This window comes from Zingiber officinale, chromosome 7A (genome assembly GCF_018446385.1).
Source record: "Zingiber officinale cultivar Zhangliang chromosome 7A, Zo_v1.1, whole genome shotgun sequence".
In the NCBI taxonomy this organism is placed as follows: domain Eukaryota; kingdom Viridiplantae; phylum Streptophyta; class Magnoliopsida; order Zingiberales; family Zingiberaceae; genus Zingiber; species Zingiber officinale.
In genome coordinates, this window is record NC_055998.1 from 36,253,260 (window position 1) to 36,274,052 (window position 20,793).

A 20,793-nucleotide genomic window follows, 5' to 3' on the forward strand; every position below is an offset into this window, starting at 1 on the left:
TTAGTTTGTTCATGTAATTCTAATTCACAGAAAAGCTCATCTAATTTTAATTTAGAAAGATTTTTAGAAATTTTGTAGGCATCTACGATTGATGCCCACAAACTATTACGTGGAAAAGCATTTAATGCGTACCTTATTAAGTCTCTATTTTCCATCTGGTGGCCTATCGCATGAAGCCCGTTAAGGATGTCCTTGATTCTTGCGTGGAGCTGATTCGCCGTTTCACCTTCCTGCATTTTTATATTAAAAATTTTATTTAAAAGCAGGTCTCGTTTTGTTACCTTGGCGTCGCTCGTTCCCTCGTGCAGTTCGATCAATTTGTCCCATAGCTCTTTAGCGTTTTTGTGTGGACCGACTCTGTTCAGTTCTTCTCTTGTCAATCCGCACTGTAGAGTGTTGATCGCTTTATTTTCTGTTGATGCCTTTTTCTTCAAGTCTGCTGTCCAGTCTTCAGGATCCAGTAGATTCCCGGAGTTGTCCACTGGAATTTTGTAGGGTCTCGTAATGCTCATCCACTGGTCGAAGTTTGTTTTGAGGTAAACCTCCATCCGTTTTTTCCAGTACGGAAAATCGTCCCCGTTGAAGAGTGGAGGTCGTACTGTGCTGAATCCTTCTGTCTGAGACATTTTAGTCCTGCGCACAGACGAAAGAGAAGAAACAAAAAATCCCAAGACTTGGTCTTGGATTAGTAGTGCGGGAAGAGAGAAAAAATAGTAGTAAAAATCTAGATTCGTGTTGCACCAATTTAGATTAATAATAAAAAAAATATTAAAGTAATGATACACCAGTTTTAGAATTAAGCGTCGAACTGAAAACAAAAAAAGGAAAAAAATTTCACCCCCAGTCTGATTGGTGGTTGCACCAAATCAGAGCGGTACCTGCTCTGATACCACTTGTAGGACAGTGATCGTTCGATAGAGGGGGGGTGAATATCGATTCAAAAAGTCGAGTAAAACTACGCAGCAGAAAAGTAAATGAACACAGTTGTTTTTACTTCGTTCGGAGCCTGTGACGACTCCTACTCGAAGGCCCGTGGTCCTTGACCACTTTCGTTGGGCAATCACTAGCAATTCGAATATAATTACAAAATGAATACAGGAAATGCTAGTGAAACAAAGTAATATCGACAAAGAAATTAACTAAAAACCGAAGGAGCACTTTGTCGGAGCTTTGTTGGCGTCGCAGGAACATAGAGAAGCAGGACCAGCAGTAGAAGAGTTCTCAGATTGATTATTGAAGAAGCTCCATCCCTGGGGCTTCTTTTATATGCTGCTCCGGGCGCCTGGATCCCTTCCGGGCGCCCTGGTGCGACGTGGTAAGTCTAATCAGCGAACTCCACGTGGCGACGACTCAGCCTGGATAAAATTCACCTCTGGGCGCCCGGATCCCTTCCGGGCGCCCGGACCTCCTGTTTCCAGAAACTTCCTTTCCTGCAAAACAGAGTTAGTCCGAGGCACATATGTATTCTTCAACACAGATTGTTAGCACAATTTATTAAATATAATTAACAGTAAAAATATGGCTTAGATTCCGTCTTTCCGAGACCGGAATCTAGTCACGATCTCGACTTAGATATCCGAAATGGATCTAAGCCGGATCGACGCCAAATGTTCCCTTCCCGGGAACGCGTCCTCGCAGTCACTCCCCTCCAGTGACTTACCTCACTTACCTGCCAGACGTCCGGTCAGCCCGTCGACCCGTCTGGACTTCTCGCCAGCTATCTAGTCAGCCCGTCGACCTAGCTGGACTTCTCGCTAAGCCTCCGATCAGCCCGTCGACCCGCTTGGACTTCTCGCCAGCTATCCGGTCAGCCCGTCGACCTAGCTGGACTTCGTGCCAGACATCCGGTCAGCCCGTCGACCTGTCTGGACTTTCCCTGCACACTCGATCAAAGTGTCAGACAACAACAAAACTAACTTAACCTATTTGTCATTCATCAAAACCTAGGTTAGACCGTTAGTGCTACCCGCACCAACAAAAAGAACTAGACCTTAGTTATTATGGAAGTGTGTGCTCTTAATCCTAATATAATAACAAACACATATATTTAGTATTTATTTCTTTGACTTATCAATGGGTTAGATTTAGCTCGATAAATCAATAAGCCCGATAAGTTGGGAAATGATATTATTTATAATGTGTGTTGTTGATTATAGAAGGAAACTATGTTCTAGTAATCTAGGTTGAGAATGACCCCAAGAGGATCTCATAAGGATTGTCATGTTAAACCCTGCAGGTGGACTTAGTCTGACATGACGATGAGGTTGAGTGGTACTACTCTTGGACTAAGATATTAATTAAGTGAGTTGTCAGTAACTCATTTAATTAGTGGACATTCGACATCTTAAACACAAGGAGACTAACACACTCATAATAAGAAGGAGCCCAAAATGTAATTTGGGATTGGTGCAGTAGTTCAATAATAATTCTTTAGTGGTATGAATTATTATTGATGAAATTAAGATGTGTGTTCGGGGCGAACACGGGAAGCTTATTTTCATTGGGAGACCAAAACCAATTCCTCCTCTCGGTCCCTATCATAGCCTCTTGTATGTAGAGAATTATACCCACCTATATCCACCTTCTTATCCACTCTTTGGTGGCCGGCCAAGCTAGGTTGGAACCCAAGCTAGGGTTGGCCAAGACCCAAGGATTGAGTCAAGATTAGTGGCCGACCCTAGCTTGGAGTCCAAGCTAGGTGTGGCCGGCCACATATAATATAAAAAAGGGATTTTATTTATATTTTTCTTATGTGGATAACATGATTTTAAAAGAGAATTTAAATTTTAAATCTTTCCTTTTATAGCTTTCTACAAAAGATTAAGAAAAGATTTGAAATCTTTCCTTATTTGTAGATTGAAAGGTGGATTATAATTTTAAAAAAACTTTCCTTTTTTGTAACCAAGTTCATGATTTAAAAGAGAGTTTAAAAATTAAATATTTTCTTTTATAAGTTTCTACAAAAGATTAAGAAAAGAATAAATATCTTTCCTTATTTGTAGATTGAAAGGAGATTTTAATTTTAGAGATAACTTTCCTTTTTGAAAATTATCCACATGTTTAAAAGAAAGATTTTAATTTATAAAATTTCTTTTTATAATCCACCTTGAAGGGAAAAATTATTAGAGAAATTTTTATTAAAAATTTCTGGAAACAAATTAGGAAGTTTTAATTCTTATAAATAAAAACTTTCCTTGATGGAGAATTCTTTGTGGCCGGCCACTTTAATAAGAGAAAAGAAAATTTATTTTATCAATTAATTATTTCTTTTTCATGGCAAAGAAAATAAGAAGGTTTTATTAAACTTTCCTTATTTGCCAAGGCCAAGGATTATAAAAGAGAGTGTAGAGATGCCTTCAAAGGAACGACTCTATTCTATTTTTCCTCCTCTCTTTTCCTCTTTGGTGGTGGCCGACCCTATTGTTTTTTTCCTTCTTCCTTTTCTTTCTTCTTCATTGGCCAGACCTTATAATCTCATGGAGCTTGAAGGTGGCCGGTTTCTAGCTTGGAGAAGAAGGAGAGAAAGGAAGAATCCCTTGGAACTTGGTGGTGGTGACCGAACCACATCTATTCTTGGAATACTTGTGGTGGCCGAATCTTGCAAGGAGAAGAAGGAGCTTTGGTGGTTCTCATCTCGGTAGATCGTTGCCCACACAACGTCCGAGATAAGAATGTTGGTGCAATATCCCTCAGGTCAAGGTTGACCTGGGTAACCAAGCTGAGTCTTGGTTTGGGTTTAGATGTTTGACAATAAGATATTGATTGAAGAAGAGTCAAGTAGGTCAAGGTTGACCGGATACTTGACTGGAAAGTCCTAACTGGGATGTTAGACAAAATGAAAGACCTAGTGAGTGAAGCTAGGCAGTATGAAAGTCCTGGTGAGTGAAGCCAGGCAGATGGAAATCCTGGTGAGTGAAGCCAGGTGAAAGTCCTGGTGAGTGAAGCCAGGCAGATGGAAATCCTGGTGAGTGAAGCCAGGTGGAAGTCCTAGTGAGTGAAGCTAGGCAGATGGAAATCCTGGTGAGTGAAGCCAGGTGAAAGTCCTGGTGAGTGAAGCCAGGCAGATGGAAATCCTGGTGAGTGAAGCCAGGTGGAAGTCCTAGTGAGTGAAGCTAGGCAGATGGAAATCCTGGTGAGTGAAGCCAGGTGAAAGTCCTAGTGAGTGAAGCTAGGCAGATGGAAATCCTGGTGAGTGAAGCCAGGTGAAAGTCCTAGTGAGTGAAGCTAGGCAGATGAAAGTCCTAGTGAGTGAAGCTAGGCAGATGGAAAACCCTAGTGAGTGAAGCTAGGTGAAAGTCCTGGTGAGTGAAGCCAGGCAAGGGAAAATCCAGATGGATCAAGGATGATTGGACATCTGGTGTTGGGAAGTCCAAGTAGGTCAAAGGATTGACTGGATACTTGGCATGAAAGAAAAGTCCAAGTAGGTCAAAGGGATTGACCGGATACTTGGCACAGAGAAAAGTCCAAGTGGGTCAAAGGGATTGACCGGACACTTGGTAAGGGAGTCCTAGCAGGTCAAGGGAGTGACTAGATGCTAGGCATGACATACCAACAGGTCAAGGTTGACCGGATGTTGGTTTGGGAGGTTTGGGACTTGGTTTTGGACAAAAATCAAGTGCTGGATCGATCAGTGGATCGATCCAGACCTGTCCCAGCGAACAGAGAGCCTCTGGATCGATCCGTGGATCGATCCAGAGGTCCCAATCGATCAGTGGATCGATTGGGACGCGGCTGCTTCGCGCAATAAGCGCTGGATCGATCCGTGGATCGATCCAGGCGCTTTTCCAGAGCACAGAGGCGCTCTGGATCGATCCGTGGATCGATCCAAAGCCTCCCCGATCGATTGGGAATATTCGAATCGATCGGGATCCGACCGTTGCGTCGTATTTGAGCTGTAGGCGTGCGTTGGCTGCGGCATCACTTCTTCACCGTTTCATCTCAGATCTTCGACAGCTCCTCCCCAGCACTCTCTAAGCTCCTCACCGCCAGTTCTTGAAGGTTCTTGGAGGTTCATCCAAGTCAAGAGGCGAGTTGCAACGAGAAGAAGAAGAAGCTAGGGTTTTTACTGCATCTCTTGTAAGCTTTTGCTTATTCTTTACTACCCTTTCTTCTACTTGTATTGAGAGTCTTGTAGGGCTTCTCCGCCTTCGGTAGTTACCGAAAAGGAGTGTTTATTAGTGGAGGTGTGTGTGTGTGCGTGGATCCTTGGACTAGTCACCTCTTGTGAGGTGGATACCAAGTAAAATCCTATTGTTAGCATTGTTGTAGTTTGTTTCTTTGTATTCCGCTGTGCATCACTTTGAAGAAACAAGCAACGAAGCTCAACGAGCACGCGAAGAGCTATTCACCCCCCCCCCCCTCTAGCTACTTTTCGGTCCTAACAAGTGGTATCAGAGCGAGGCCACTCTTCACCGGAATCATCGCCGGAAGGGTCAAACAAAACAAGCAAAGCTAGAGGGTGAAGAAGTTGAAGCAAATTCATCAAAAGTCAAAGATTTCAAGAAACTCAACTTCAAGATGCAATTCCAAGATGGACTTGGATTTGATACAAGGGTGGCTCCACCATACACATCCACAAGCTTCGATTCTTGGAGATCAAGAATTGAAAATTTCTTGATGATGGAGATAGAGCAATGGTTTGCTCTAATGGAAGGTTTTAAGGCTCCAAGGAATTCAAAGGGAAAAGTTCTCAAAAGGAGCAAGTGGAGCCAAGAACAAATCCAAAGATGTGAGGCCAATGAGAAAGTGACCAAGCTTTTGGTCAATCTATTGCCGAGCAACATCTTGGAGGAAATTGGAGAAATTGAAGATGCCAAAGAGCTATGGAGCAAATTGGAAAAGGCTCATGAGATCCCCTCCACTGTACCTAACCAAGAAGAATCCAAAGAGGGTGACTCCGAAGTTGAGAGATGCTCAACTTCCGAAGAAGAGGAAATCCAAGAAGCTTCATTCTCAAGGGAGTGTAATCAAAAGAGCAAGGAAGGAGCATATTCCTTGTTTCATGTACAAGAGGATGAAGAAGAAGGTGAAGCCTCCACCTCTAGGATTGAGTGGGAGCAACTCTTGGTGACACCGGATCAAGAAGAAGGAGAATCCTCCACATCCGGGTCAAGAGAAGAAGAGGATGAAGAAGCTTCCACCTCCACAAGTCAAGATAAATCAATTGGAGGGAAATTGATTTCGGATCAAGAGGAAGCCTCTACATTCATATCAAATGGAGGAGCAAGTGTCACCCCTACACAAGAAGGTATAAATAGTTCAATTAATAATAAGAATCATATTATATGTTTTGAATGTAGGGAACATGGGCACTACAAAAGCAAGTGCCCTAAATTGGCCAAGAAGAAGGGCCAAGTGGCACCTAAGGGCAAGGAGAAGTCAAAGGAGACCATCCCCGGAACAAAGAAGAGCAAGGAGCACATTGTGTGCTTCTCTTGCAATCAAAAGGGGCATTACCGAAGTCAATGCCCTAATGGGAAGAAGATGGTCAAGGCTCATGGAGGAAGCTCAAGTCAAGGGGGAGCCTCCAAGGTAAAAAGAAAGGTAACTTTCATTGAGCTTACTCCTTTAAATTATGGTAAAAAGCATGATAGTTCTAATTTATATCATTTTAATGCTATTTACCATGAAAATAGGAAGCATGATAGCATTAAGGAAAAACATATAGCTTTTCATGCTAAAACTACTACACCTAAGGCTAGGAATGTAGATAAAAATCTAGGCAATCACACTAAGGACCTTAGCTACAAGCCTAGAAATAAAAATGCTCATAAATTTAATGGAAAACTAGAAACTAAGGACTTAGTGATAGAAAATCAAGTCTTGAGGTCAAGGCTTGATAAAATGAAAAAGACCCTAAAAAGGATGGAAAATATCCTAAAAGGGCAAAATGAGCATAGCCTAGGTCTAGGAGCACAAAGGTCATCTAATGGCCATAGGGGTTTGGGATACAAACCAAAGGCTAAGAAGGATGTAATCTCTTACCATAGGGTTCCATATAGTTATGAAACCAACCCTAGGTCTAGTGGTCAAGCCAAAAATACAAGGGAAGTTATCCCTAAGAGTATTTTTGCAACAAATGAGACTAAGACTTCTAAGAAGTCTAAGAAAGTCACAAAGAACGTTACAAGGGAAGCAATCCCTAGAGTTGACCTAGAAAAAGTGACCAAGACTTCTAAGAAACCACACAAGGTCACTAGGAAGGTATCTAGGGAAGTTATCCCTAGTGAATACCTAGAGCATCCAAGGAGCACCAATAGGTTTTGGGTTCCTAGGAGCATTTTCTCTATCCCATAGATGGGTTAGAGAGTGTCAACTCTGAGAAGAAGGGTAGTTAACCCAACTTTGAAGAAATTGACACTCAAGGAGCATTTTCAAGGTTTTTGTTAACCTTTGAAAATGAAATGGATTTATTGTTACTCTTGGAAAGAGTAAAATGTGCTATAAAGGAAGAAATTTGAGATGACTTTAAAATGGCACAAGAAATCAAGTGTTCTTAGGAATTTAAGGCAAATCTAAGCCTTAATTTAAAGTGATTACTCTTATGGGAAAATGAAATATGCCAACATTTGAGGAATGTTTTAAATTTTTAATTGGCATAATTAATTCAAGAGATTAAAGAAATGTCAAGTTGGGTTTTGGCATTTTCCTAAGGAAATTGGGCAATCTAGGGTTTATGCTTTAGGATTAGCTAAGGGTTAAGGATATTTAGATAGATAATCTAGGTATATTTTAATTATGCAAAATCTTGCCATGTTTGGTTGCCCATTATATGCCATGACATCATGTTTTATTTGTGCATTCATGACTTATTATGAAAATACAAAAATACCATGTCATGTCATACATACATCATGTAATTATAGGAATCTTTCTTTTGAAAGTTAATTCATTTTGATGTATGCCATAGCATAATCATGCATTAAGTTTAATTCCTTGTAATTAAGGACAAATGGCATTTAACAACACTTATTAACAAGTGACATCCTGGGTGGATGTCTAATATCTCTAAAATACCTAGATAGTTATGTATGATCCCTAGAATAGGGCAAAACCAAATTTTACATCTCACAGAGACCTATAAGATGACTTGTATGTGTTTTGTCCACAATAGATACAAGTGAGATGTTAGGATGATGAACAAAACTCAACATGTTGATTTAGTGCATTCTTTTGAGTTTTAGGTTCATCAAAACACATAGTTATGTGTTTTCCCATCATTGGGAAAGCTAATGTACAAGTCATGTGCATTAAGCCCAAGGAACATGGTGGGATATTGGTTTGAAAATGTTTTCAAAATGATTTTGAAAACCTTGGTGAAGGCTATCTTTTGATAGTAATCACCATTGAATAGTTAGACACAAACTTAAAGAAAACACTAAAGTTTTTGCAAGTTCTCAAGTTTGTGTCAATCTTTGAAAATATGATGTATTTTCATAGAAAACTATTTTTCCATGATAAAGTATGCCCTAAATAATGTCTACACGAAATTTCATGATTTTTAGATTTTTGTAGAATTTTCTAGGGGTTTCTGAAGTTGGCTGAATTTGAAATTCAGCAACTATCAGAGCTCCAATCGATCCATGGATCGATTGGAGTGCCTGAATTGATCCGTGGATCGATTCATAAGGCAATTCTCGTGAGCAGAAGCTCGCTGGATCGATCAGCCGATCGATCCACACATCCTGAATCGATCAGTGGATCGATTCAGATAGGCTGAATCGATTGGAACCCAACTCCAATCGATCCAGGATGCTGATTTTGGCTGGGAAGGCTTGATTTCAGCACTCTAAACCTATTTTAGTCTAGGTAACCATTCCAAACCCCTGAAAATACATTTGTATACATAAAAAGGGTGTGTTCGTGTGGAAAACAAGGATGGATTGGTTAAGGAAGGCTAAGTTGAAGTTTAGGTTGAGGTTTGTTTCAAATTTTGAATATTTGAACCTCAAAACTTCTAAAATTGGGTTTCCTAAAGTTTTGGGGATTCCAAGTCATTGTTGGTGCAATGACAGAAGTTACCACCATGTCTTTAGGGGGAGGGACTCTTTAAAGACATGAAAATTATTTTTCATGAACCTTGGAAGGTGGTCAACCTTCCGTTAAGAACATGCTCAAGGTTGAGCGTTTGAACTTTAATGGGGAATGGATATCCTCACTGTTCAAGTGGCTTCAAGTGGATAATGCTCAAGGATGGGCATTTGCCTACATTGGGGGAGAATGTAGGGTTAAGGTTAATGAAGGGTATGAGACCTTCATTATCGTGTTGGTCACAACGAGTGAAGTTGTGAACAACGATGAGCAACTCTTCAGGGGGAGAGTTTTCAACAATGGGGCATTTGTTGAAGAGTGCCCAAAATTGAGGCACGGGTTGATGTGTGCTCAAAGATGGTTTGATGTGTGCCAATAGGGGGAGAATGAAAGGGAGTAAGTTAGGCTTTCATTACCTAGAGGGAGTTTGCCCTCTTAGGGGGAGAATGAAGGGCTTAACTTATGTATTCATAACCTAGTGGCATGAAGAAGGCTTAGGCTATGGGATTAGCCTAAATTACATGTGGTATTGTAAGTGATAGTGTTGGTATTGTCAAACATCAAAAAGGGGGAGATTGTTGGTGCAATATCCCTCAGGTCAAGGTTGACCTGGGTAACCAAGCTGAGTCTTGGTTTGGGTTTAGATGTTTGACAATAAGATATTGATTGAAGAAGAGTCAAGTAGGTCAAGGTTGACCGGATACTTGACTGGGAAGTCCTAACTGGGATGTTAGGCAAAATAAAAGACCTAGTGAGTGAAGCTAGGCAGTATGAAAGTCCTGGTGAGTGAAGCCAGGCAGATGGAAATCCTGGTGAGTGAAGCCAGGTGAACGTCCTGGTGAGTGAAGCCAGGCAGATGGAAATCCTGGTGAATGAAGCCAGGTGGAAGTCCTAGTGAGTGAAGCTAGGCAGATGGAAATCCTGGTGAGTGAAGCCAGGTGAAAGTCCTGGTGAGTGAAGCCAGGCAGATGGAAATCCTGGTGAGTGAAGCCAGGTGGAAGTCCTAGTGAGTGAAGCTAGGCAGATGGAAATCCTGGTGAGTGAAGCCAGGTGAAAGTCCTAGTGAGTGAAGCTAGGCAGATGAAAATCCTGGTGAGTGAAGCCAGGTGAAAGTCCTAGTGAGTGAAGCTAGGCAGATGAAAGTCCTAGTGAGTGAAGCTAGGCAGATGGAAAACCCTAGTGAGTGAAGCTAGGTGAAAGTCCTGGGAAGTGAAGCCAGGCAAGGGAAAATCCAGATAGATCAAGGATGATTGGACATCTGGTGTTGGGAAGTCCAAGTAGGTCAAAGGATTGACTGGATACTTGGCATGAAAGAAAAGTCCAAGTAGGTCAAAGGGATTGACCGGATACTTGGCACAGAGAAAAGTCCAAGTGGGTCAAAGGGATTGACCGGACACTTGGTAAGGGAGTCCTAGCAGGTCAAGGGAGTGACTAGATGCTAGGCATGACATACCAACAGGTCAAGGTTGACCGGATGTTGGTTTGGGAGGTTTGGGACTTGGTTTTGGACAAAAATCAAGTGCTGGATCGATCAGTGGATCGATCCAGACCTGTCCCAGCGAACAGAGAGCCTCTGGATCGATCCGTGGATCGATCCAGAGGTCCCAATCGATCAGTGGATCGATTGGGACGCTGCTGCGCTGGATCGATCCAGGCGCTTTTCCAGAGCACAGAGGCGCTCTGGATCGATCCGTGGATCGATCCAAAGCCTCCCCGATCGATTGGGAATATTCGAATCGATCGGGATCCGACCGTTGCGTCGTATTTGAGCTGCAGGCGTGCGTTGGCTGCGGCATCACTTCTTCACCGTTTCATCTCAGATCTTCGACAGCTCCTCCCCAGCACTCTCTAAGCTCCTCACCACCAGTTCTTGAAGGTTCTTGGAGGTTCATCCAAGTCAAGAGGCGAGTTGCAACGAGAAGAAGAAGAAGCTAGGGTTTTTACTGCATCTCTTGTAAGCTTTTGCTTATTCTTTACTACCCTTTCTTCTACTTGTATTGAGAGTCTTGTAGGGCTTCTCAGCCTTCGGTAGTTACCGAAAAGGAGTGTTTATTAGTGGAGGTGTGTGTGTGTGCGTGGATCCTTGGACTAGTCACCTCTTGTGAGGTGGATACCAAGTAAAATCCTATTGTTAGCATTGTTGTAGTTTGTTTCTTTGTATTCCGCTGTGCATCACTTTGAAGAAACAAGCAACGAAGCTCAACGAGCACGCGAAGAGCTATTCACCCCCCCCCTCTAGCTACTTTTCGGTCCTAACAAAGAAGAGGAATATGGTAGAAGATCAAGCGGTTATTTGCTTACAAAGAAAGGTATAACTAGTAATTATTTTCCGCATCATACTAGTTTTTTTTGTATAGTTATTTTTGTAAATACCAAACATAAGAGGCATATGATTCTAGAGTTTTTGAATTTGTGTTTCTTTTGTTTTATTTTTCAAATTTGTGATTTGATTGTTCTTTTTGGTTAAACCTAGAGTTATATAAGGAAATTAAATATTAGCTTTCCTTAAAAGGCTTTGTCTAGGTGGTGGTGGATGCTCTCATTCCCAAGAAGGCCATGTGCCTCGCCATGCAGTCCTGGAAGCCAATTTTGGAAATTAATATTTAATTAAATTTATAACATAGGTGGATTTGGATCAATAGTGTTAAGTTCCGCTTGCGATCCAAGTCTAAACCATTAAGAACAGATAAGTTAAATTTGGAATCAATAATGTTAAGTTCCGTTTGCGATTCCTAATTTAACTTCTAAATAATACAATAGGTTGTTTAGGAAAGGTTCAATACTTGTACAAAATTTTTGTACAGTGGAATCGGTACGATCTTCCTAGGACCAACCAACAGTCGACCCTCTATGAATGGTACACCCAGTGCTCTTCCAAGTTTCTACATTAAAAACCTATGAGCTTCCATGGAATTTCAACTTCCCTTCATATGTGGTCACTCCTACCCCTAAGGATCATCCTCATCTTCCTCCTCCAGAAAGTGTGGCGATTTTTGGGGAACAGATTCTGTGTGGTTTTAGGTTTCCTATTCATCCTTAGTGGGCTTGATGTGCTTGCACACCAAATCACCTACCTGAAAGAACCTCAGAATAACTCTCTTGTTGTAATTCTATTTCATTCATTATCGATAAGAAATAAGTTAGGTTGTTGCTTTGTCCCACACTTCCTCTATTAAATCAAGCTCCATAAGGCATCGATCTGCATTGTTGTCATCATGAAGCCTTCTTCGATCAAACTGTTGGAATGTATACTAAAAGACTAACTTTTTGTATAAACATTTACTTAGAAATAAGAATCATATTGGTCAAATATCTATATTTATAAACTAAGTGTAGTTGTTCAATTAATTTATATTGTAGATAACATAGTGTGTGGTGTCACACACAGAAGATAATATTATCAGTTCCTTATAAATTATAAACAGTAGCTCACAACTGAGATGGAAAGGAACAAACCATTGGAATAGTTGTAGTGTAATTAGGTATTAGTTTATCTTGACTGATAAATTACACTAGTACACTCTGAGTGTATTGAGCAGGACCATTTAAGACAAGTTCTTTTTATACTGACTTAATAAAAGAACACAACATTAGTTATTATGGAAGTATGTGCTCTTAATCCTAATATAATAACAAGCACATATATTTAGTATTTATTTCTTTGACTTATCAAAGGGTGAGATTTAGCTCGATAAATCAATAGGACCGATAAGTTGGGCATTGATATTACTTATAGTGTGTGTTATTGATTATAGAAGGAAATTGTGTCCTAGTAATTTAGGTTGATAATGTCCCTAAGAGGAGCTCATAAGGATTGTCATGTTAAACCCTACATGTGGACTTAGTCTGACACGACAATAAGATTGAGTGGTACTACTCTTGGACTAAGATATTAATAAAATGAGTTGTCAGTAACTCAATTAATTAGTGGACATCCGACATCTTAAACACAGGGAGATTAACACACTCATGATAATAATGAGCCCAAAATGTAATTTGGGATTGGTGTGGTAGTTCAATAATAATTCTTTAGTCGAATGAATTATTATTAATGAAATTAAGTTAGGTGTTCGGGGCGAACACGGGAAACTTAATTTCATCGGGAGACCAAAACCAAATCCTCCTCTCGGTCCCTATCGTAGCCTCTTATTTATAAAGTGTGATACCCACCTATACCCACTTTCCTACCCAATCTTAGGTGGTCGGCCAAGCAAGTTTGGAGTCCAAGCATGGGCCGGCCAAGCCAAAGGTTGAGCCAAGTCAAGGTGGCCAACCCTAGCTTGGAGTCCAAGCTTGGTGTGGCCAGCCATGTAAAAAATAAAAGGGATTTTATTTAAAATCTTTCCATATGTGGAAGCTATGGTTTTAAAAGAGAGTTTAAAATTAAATCTTTCCTTTTATAGTTTTCTATAAGAGATTAAGTGAAAGGTTTGATATCTTTCCTTATTTGTAGTTTAAAGGAAAATTTAATTTTTGAGAAAACTTTCCTTTTTTATAACCATACTCATGGTTTTAAAAGAGAGTTTTAAAAATTATAAATCTTTCCTTTTATAACTTTCTACAAAAGATTAAGTGAAAGGTTTGATATCTTTCTTTATTTGTAGTTAAAAGGAAGATTTTAATTTTTGATAAAACTTTCCTTTTATGAAACCATCCTTATGATTTTAAAAGAAAGTTTTAAAATTAAATCTTTCCTTTTATAGTTTCTACAAAAGATTAAGAAAAGTTTTGATGTCTTTCCTTATTTGTAGATTGAAAGGAAGCTTTTAATTTTAGAAAAAACTTTCCTTTTTGTAAATCATCCACATGTTTTAATAGAAAGATTTTAATTTATAAAAGTTCCCTTTTATAACCAACCATGAAGGGAAAAATTATTAGAGAAATTTTTTATTTTAAAAATTTCCAGAAGAAAATAAGGAAGTTTAATTTTGTGTACAAAATTTTCCTTATTTGGAGCTCTTGAAGGCGGCCGACCATATAAAGGGTTAAAGGAAATTTTAATTAAAATTTCCTTATTAACCAAAGGCAAAGAATATAAGAGATTTTTAATAATAATTAAATTTCCTTATTTACCAAGACCAAGGAATATAAAAGAGGGGGTAGAGTTGCCTTCACCTCACAACAACTCTCTTCTATTTTCCTCTCCTCTCTTCCTTGGTGGTGGCTGGCCATATCATCTCCTCTTTTTCTTCCTCCTTAGTGGCCAAACCTCTTCAACCTCAAGGAGCTTGTTTTGGTGGCCGGATCTAGCTTGGAGAAGAAGAAGAAGGAGGAGGTTTTGTTTCCCAGTTTTTCCTTGGAGCTTGGTTGGTGGCCGAGACTTATAATCTCTTGGAGAAGGTTGCTTGGTCGAAACTTGGAAGAAGGAAGAAGAAGGGCTTGGGCGGTTCTCATCTCAGTAGATTGTCGCCCACACGACGTCCGAGATAAGAAGAGGAATACGGTAGAAGATCAAGAGGTTGTTGCTTACAAAGAAAGGTATAACTAGTAATTATTTTCCGCATCATACTAGTTTTTCTTTGTATGAATTCCAAACACAAGAGGCATATAATTCTAGGTTTCGAATTTATGATTCGAGTTTATGTTTTTTTTTTGTTTTTCAAATTTGTGATTCGATTGTTCCTTTTGATTAAACCTAGGGTTATATAAGGAAATTAAATATTAGATTTCATTGAAAGGTTTTGTCTGGGATGTGGTGGTTGCTCCCATATCCAAGAAGGCCTAGTGCCTCGCCATGTTTAACCTGAAAGCTGATTCCTGAAATTAATATTTAATTAGATTTGTAACATGGATGGATTTGGATCAATAATGTTAAGTATCGTTTGTGATCCAAGTCTAAACCACTAAGAACAGATAAGTTAAATTTGGAATCAATAATGTTAAGTTCCGTTTGCGATTCCAAATTTTATTTCTAAAGAACACAATAGGTTGTTAGGAAAGGTTCGACACTTGTACAAAATTTTTATACAGTAGAACCGATACGATATTCCTAGGATCAACCAACACAAACTCCACTCCTACTTCAATTGGAATCACTGCTTCACCACCATAAACTAGGTGAAAAGGAGTAATTCCTGTAGCTTCTCGAGGAGTAGTACGATATGCCCATAATACACTGGGCAGCTCATCTACCTAGCTACCACCCATATGATCTAATTTGGTTTTAAGTCTTCTGATAATTTCTCTATTGGTTACTTCAGCTTATCCATTGCTCTGTGGATATGCCACAGAGGTAAAAGCTTGTGTGATGTCGTATTCAGAGCACCATTTCTTAATTTTCCTTCCTTGAAATTGTCTTCCATTATTAGAAACTATTTTATGTGGAATACCAAATCTGCAGATAATATACTGCCATAGAAATTTGATAACTGCATGTTCAGTAATTTTGGCCAATGGTTCTGCTTCTACCAATTTAGATAAATAGTCCACTGCTACCAACAAGAACTTCCTCTGAGTAAGTGCAAGAGGGAAAGGTCCTACTATATCCATGCCCCATGGATCGAAAGGACAAGATACTATAGAAGTCTTCAATAATTCAGTAGGATGATGAGGAATATTTTGATGTTTATGGCAAGACAAATAAGTTCTCACAAGTTGAGCAGCATCTGCTTGTAAAGTGGGCCAAAAATATCCAACTAATAGTATCTTCCTAGCCAGAGATCTGCCTCCCATATGACTACCATAAGAACCCTAATGCTCCTCTTGTAGAATATATTGTATGTCATTTGATCAAACACATTTAAGCAGAGGGCTAGAGAAAGCCCTCTTATATAAGTGATCTCCAATCATAGTATATTGGCTTGCCCTCTTTCTGAATACCCTAGCTTGTTTTGCACCAGTGGGTAAAATTCCTTGCCGTAAAAATAGAATGATTGGTGTTCTCCAATCACCTTGAATTTCTAGATTAGCATGTTGTTCAATATAAGATACTAATAACGTTTGTTCCACTGGTCTATCCAAATTCCAAGGCACAATGCCAGAAGCTAATTTAGCAAACTCATCTGCTACTTAATTATCTATTCAAGAGATTTCCTTTATACTTACTTCATGAAATTCTGCCTTTAATTTATCAAAGGCCACTGCATATAGCTTAAGTCTTTCATTACTAATTCCAAAGTTTCTCATCAATTGTTGTGCTACCGATTGGGAATCATAATGAATTACCACACTAGCAACTCCCACATGCTTAGCAGCTTGCAAGCCTACGATAAATGCTTCATACTCAGCCTTATTATTGGTGGCTCTATAATTCAATCTAACAGATAACTGTATTTGATCTTCCCTAGGAGATATAAGAAGAACCCTAATTCCACTGCCTTGTCAAGTAGAAGATCCATCCGCATAGATAATTCAGGTTTCTTCTGTTTCAGGACTTGGTATTTCTATTATGAAATCCGCCAAAGCTTGAGCATTAATGGTGGTCCGAGGCTGATACTATATATCATACTCACTGAGCTCGGCCATCCACTTAATCAGTCTCCTGGATGCCTCTGGGTTAACAAGCACCCGACCGAGAGTGATATTAGTTAATACTATAATTGGATGTGATAGAAAATAAGGGTGTAACCTCTGAGCTGCTAGAACCAATCCATAAGCCAACTTCTCGAGTGTCGTATATCGACACTGTGTCCCCTTTAATAAATGACTCAAAAAATACACAAGTAATTGTTCTTTCTCTTCCTGCCTCACTAATACAAAACCAACAACATGATCGTTGGCAGATAAGTACACCCACAAAGTTTTTCCTACTATTGGTTTAGCTAATACAGGAAGAGTAGACAAATATTCTTTTAACTCTTCGAACGCCTTGCTACAATCCTCATCCTATTGGAACTTAGTTGCTCATCAGAGTACCTTGAAGAAAGGGAGGCTCTGATCATCTGACCGAGAGATAAAGCGAGACAGGACGGTAATCCTCCCTGTCAACCTTTAAGCCTCCTTCAGGTTCTTTAGGGGAGTCATGTCCTGTAATGCTTTCACCTTGCTGGGATTGACCTCTATTCCTCGCTCGGTCACCATGTATCCCAGGAACTTCCCACTTTTGGCACCAAATAAACGCTTGTTGGGATTGAGCTTGAGCCCATACCTCCTCAATGTCCTACAAGTTTCTTCAATATCATCACATAAACTAGAATCCCGTATAGTTTTTATAAGAATATCATCCACATAAACTTCCATATTTCTTCCAATCTGCTTCTGGAAAACCTTATTCATAAGCCGTTGATAAGTAGTTCCTACATTCTTTAGACCAAAAGGCATAATATTATAACAATAAGTACCTTCAGTAGTTATAAAACTAACCTTTTCCTGAACCGTCTTGGCGAGTGGAATTTGATGATATCCTTGATAGGCATCCAACATACTGATAAATGTAAGGGAATAGGTTGCTAAACACGGAAACACGCAGTGGAAAAAACCTATTTCCTCCAGAAGATCCATGCGAAGGGAAACATAATCATATACTAAGTTAGATCTAAAGACATGATAGAGTTATACCTTTGAAGAGTGCTCACGATCTCCCGATAGCTCGGATCACAGCACGATCAAGCGTTCGCTCCTCTACGGTATCCACATGAACAAGCCTTGCCTTCGTTTGTCTCATAAACTCAACAAGATGGAGAAGAACACACAAGGTTGTGCTAGCAACCTACAAGTGTGTTTCGGCCAAGATGGGAAGGAGGAAGAAGAAGAAGAAAAAGAGACCTTTCACCTTCTCAAGTGATAAAAATCTTATGAAAAATATCATCCAAATGATATTTATAGCTATCCCATGGAATATCAAGAGTCTCCACCCTTTCATCTTCTAATCCAATGGCTCAAAATCAACCATTCAATCTAATGGTTGAATTTTGACCATTCAACTTCCTTGGTGAACTCAAGTTCACCCAATAAGTCTAACCCATTGATTCCCATGCAATTCGACTCAATCCAACAATTGGATCTATATGAGTCTAACTCAATGAGTCTAATTTGTAGGGATTTTCGAGCCACAAAAACCACTTTTTGCATTGCGGAAACCCCAAAATCCCATGCCACCAGATCCGTGCGAAGATAAAATTTTACATGTACAAGTTTTTTTACCCTAGATCTACGTTAGATCTACATGGTTAAGAGATTATCCTTGTAGCGAATCCCTTCGTGAATCCCGCTCGTCCAAGGTTCGCCGGATCTCAAGGGTGTCAAGTGAACACCCCTCTATGTGTATCCACACGAACAAAAGGTGGAGAAGAAACCTTAGAGTGTGCTAGCACCCTTGAAGGTTTCGACCAAGGTGGAGGAGAGGGAGAGAATAAGAAGCAAGGAGGAAGAAGATGAAATCAATGAGAACAAAATTGTAACTCACACACATCTAATGGTGGTCGACCACTTTAGAGGTTTTAAAACCTCCATGGGATACCAAGAGTCACAACTCTTGATCTCCCTCATGAGGTGGCAGACACATAAGCCAATCTTGATGATGTGGAACATCATCATTGGGCCACTTTATGCCAACTCACAAATGAGGTGGCAAATGTTCAAGTCAAGGTTAAGTCAAACTTGACCTTTCATCTTCCCTCTCAAGTCAAGTCAAACTTGCCCTCTTCTCTCCCATAGTTTATCAAATCTAACTATTTGATTCAAACCAATTTAATTTAATGAATCTATATTCATTGAATTAAATTGATTCAATGAATCCAAGTCTAAATTGATTCATTGAACACATGAATCAAATTGAGTCCAACTCAATTAGTCTAGTTTGGATTACTCTTAATCCAATTTGGTTCATCACATGAACCTAATCCTCTTGGTTCATCATATGAACCAATTCTCCATCTAATTGCCCTTTGTGTGTGACCCTATAGGTTCTTGTAACGTTGGGAATGCTCCTAAACCCATTTAGAAGTATAAGTAATGAGCGGTATCTAGCAACACATCATTACTACCCAAGTTACAAGAATGTTGAGATCCAACATCACCTTGTGACTACTAATTTTGACTCTTCACAATATATGACAAGTGTCCTTCTATCCTTGACATCTAGATTGATCAATTTGAGACATAGACGGTGTCATCCTCTGATCAATCTAAATCTTGAACTCTAAGTAAACTCTCTCTAATCAAATGAGCTCAATATCTCATATTGACTCACTTGGACATGACCATGCACTTAGTGGTCTCACTCTATCAAGAATAACGATGTCACTCCCGTTATATAGGAGAGATAGATCTCATCTACATCACTAACATCCCTCCGCATAATTTGTTACATACCCAGTAATCGCCTTTATAGTTCACCCAGTTACGGGTGATGTTTGACGAAGTCAAAGTATGCAACTCCTTATGTAGGGAACCATGGTGACTTTAGGTGCAAGGACTAATAGTCATATTAATAGCCACATGAGAAATTATATGACACTCATATAACAATCCATGATACTTTCTCATGGCGGGTCATTCAGTATACATTCTTCAATGCATACTCATGTGTCAACTTGATATCTCTATATCCATGACTTATGAGATCAAGTTATCGAGTTGACCTACATGCTAGTCTTGTCGCATTAACATTGTCCCTGAATGTTAATACTTGACTAGGAATGATTAAGAGTAGTGTTCTCTATATCCTCACTATCGATTCAACCAATCGATTGATATAGATAAGAACCATCTACTCAAGGACGCTACTATACTTGGTTATTTGGCACCAATACAAGTAAGTATAATAATCAAACAAATGCCTTTATATGTTAGTTAGAGCCCTAGAGTCAATCATTTGATGATTGTATTATGGACTTGTTGTATCATATTCTTATATAAATAAAGGCATTTGTTTTGGTTATTATACTTACTTGTATTGGTGCCAAATAACTAAGTATAATAGCGTCCTTGAGTAGAGGGTTCTTACCTATATCAATCGGTTAGTTGAACCGATAGTGAGATGATATAGGGAACACTACTCTTAATCATTCCTAGTCGAGTATTAACATTCAGGGATAATGTTAATGTGGCGAGACTAGCATGTAGGTCAACTCGATGACTTGATCTCACAAGTCATGGATATAGAGATATCAAGTTGACACATGGGTATGCATTGGAGAATGTATACTGAATGAGCCACCATGAGAAAGTATCATGGATCATTATATGAGTGTCATATACTTTCTCATGTGACCATTAGTATGACTACTAGTCCTTGGACCTGAAGTCACCATGGATCCCGACATAAGGAGTTATGTACTTTGATTTCGTCAAACGTCACCCGTAACAAGGTGGACTATAAAGGTGATTACTGGGTATGTAACAAATTATGCAGAGGGATGTGAGTGATGTAGATGGGATCTATCCCTCCTATATGACGGGAGAGACATCAATATTCTTGATAGAGTGAGACCACAAAGTGCATGGTCATACCCAAATAAGTCAATATGAGATATTGAGCTCATTTGATTTAGTGAGTCTACTTAGAGTTCAAGATTTAGATTGGCCAGAGGATGATACGGTCTATGCCTCACATTGATCAATCTAGATGTCTAGGATAGAAGGACACTTGTCATATTTTGTGAGGAGTCACAATTAGTAGTCACAAGGTGATGTTGGATCTCAACATTCTTATAACTTGGGTAGTAATGATGTGTTGCTAGATACCGCTCATTACTTATTCTTCTAAATAGGTTTAGGAGCATTGTCAACGTTATAATAACCTATAGGGTCACACACTAAGGACAATTAGATGGAGATTAGGTTCATATGATGAACCAAGAGGATTAGATTCATGTGATGAAT